At 42.7% G+C, this 2,121-nt stretch overlaps 1 long non-coding RNA gene across 1 annotated transcript; it reads left to right on the forward strand.

Moving 5' to 3' along the window:
- The first annotated feature begins 1,011 nt into the window (after window positions 1-1,011).
- Window positions 1,012-1,569, forward strand: LOC116180190. Its single transcript, XR_004147089.1, has 3 exons — window positions 1,012-1,149; window positions 1,201-1,291; window positions 1,341-1,569. It is a non-coding gene; the product is annotated as an uncharacterized LOC116180190 (long non-coding RNA).
- Window positions 1,570-2,121: the final 552 nt, after the last annotated feature.

Genomic DNA, 2,121 nt, shown 5'->3' on the forward strand with positions numbered 1-2,121 from the left:
CCCCCCCCCGGGTAGGGGTAAAGTTGAGACGCCGTAGTAGGTGAACGTTGGAACTTATCAAGTCGCGGTTACCCCCTCCCCCCTCTTTCATTTATGTCGATAGAAAAATCTAGGCTTATATAATCGTTGATTTCTGTTTCATGGATCTAGTAGCTGTAGGACTTCAGCTGAAAGAGGACGGATTAGGTACTTGTTGGTCTACTCCTACGGCTCGTAAGAGGCTCCACCTGCCGGGGAGCTGGGCAAGTTGACAGAAATAGGGATCTCTCTCTTGTGGTTAGATGTGATGCAAACGCATGTGTTGCGCACGGTACACGAACACGAACTCGAGCGGTGGGGTGGGGAGCAAAATAACTGATATGGATGCAGCCCATACCTTTGTCACAGCGCGGGGGCAGAAGGTTATTACCAACGTTGGGCTCCCTTTCAATAGCCCACATGAAAACGAGTTGGAGGGTGGTTGGTTGCGATGCAAACGTGCACCATGTTGCGTGGGGCAGCACGGACACGAACTGGAGGGGCTACTATCTCCCGGGTGGTTACCGGGAGATCTCTGAGTTGGGCGGTCAACACGTTCAGCCAATTTAAGGTTGCAGGACCGGACGGGATATTTCCGGTTAGTTTAGGGTAAATCCCCGAAAACTCCCTATCTAAACCGAGTCGTACCAAATGTGACATGGCAAAGGATTCCAGGCCCCATCAGCCCATCATCGTTTCTTCTAAATAACGTGGAGAAGCTGGAGAAGGAAATGTCTGCTGGTAACTTTACGATTTTTAATTTTCAGTAAAAGAGGATTGGTACTATCAATATCAAGAGGGCGTACGGCGGGTCATTTGAGGTCATATAGAAGAGGAAATACTGCGCCTTTATACTTATAGTCACCTCAAGCGATGCAGAAGGACAAAACAATATCTGCTTCTTTTTCTTCGCATGAGAGAACCAATTGTCGGAGAAGGACGTACAGGTGCCATAGCGGTTTATCGAACTTTATCACAAGTTATAACCTACAGGTCGTAGTGATATCCTTATACGAAATATGGAGTGGAAATCAGTACAGTTTGAAGATTTGAACTAGTCGATCAAAATGAAACACCAAATATTGAGTTTCCTAGTTTGTGTTTTAGTCGCAACGTCTGTGGCAGAATTTCGTAATTATGAAACGTACAGTTTCGACCACAACTGATGATATCTTCTTGCAGAATGTGAAAAGGGTGCACCTTACAAGGAGAATAATTGCAACAATTGCACTTGTTTAAGTGGAGGACTACTGGCATGTACCCAAATGGCTTGGTGAGTGTAATCTAGTGATCCCCACTGTCCGTAATTAAAAATTTTGCAGCCTCGGTGGCGAATACCGGAGGTCGTTGAATTGCGTGGAGGGAACTGTCACCCAAGTTGACTGTAACACATGTAATTGCGTTAAGGGACAAGGAACTATTTGTACCGATAATAAATGTTAGGAAATTATACAAAACAATTACATAATAGTTATTTGTGTATCAGCTTTTTCAGTATCTGTCGTTTTTGTTGTAGAATGGGTTTGTCTATAAACAATATTTTATCACTTTTATTTTTAAAATAGTGCTGTCCTTTTCCTTAAGTGGACGCAGTCATACACCAGCTGTAAAGGTTAATTTCTTTAGATACTTACGTAACTTTCATTTCTCAGAGAAGGTTTATGGTATCTTCACGATCTACATGATCTATCTAACAATGTTCAGAATCCACAGCATCTACCGGCTACCCGATACTCAAGATGGTCAGAGTCTACCATATCCCGGAGAATTCATAGAATCCGAAGTACTAAATGAATGAGAAGAAAAAATCTGCGACGAAAAAAGGAACTATTGCAGATGACACTCGTATGGCCTCTAGTGGCGACAACAAAGAACTGAGGTAATAACAAATCACCCATAGAAATATCTTGCATCTTATCTAAACGGATTTCAAAGGAACCTAGATGGCGTCGAGAACTTAAATCATGAATCTTGATTGAGTCTGTGTAGATCTTGAGTCTTAGATCTTGAAAACCTTGAGCCCTGAATATCGACCTCTTGAACCTTGACGCTTGGCTTTTGATCGCTTAATTTTAACACTTGAATCTTAATTCTTGAATATTG

Source organism: Photinus pyralis, unplaced genomic scaffold (genome assembly GCF_008802855.1).
Source record: "Photinus pyralis isolate 1611_PpyrPB1 unplaced genomic scaffold, Ppyr1.3 Ppyr1.4_LG9, whole genome shotgun sequence".
Classification (NCBI taxonomy): Eukaryota; Metazoa; Arthropoda; class Insecta; order Coleoptera; family Lampyridae; genus Photinus; species Photinus pyralis.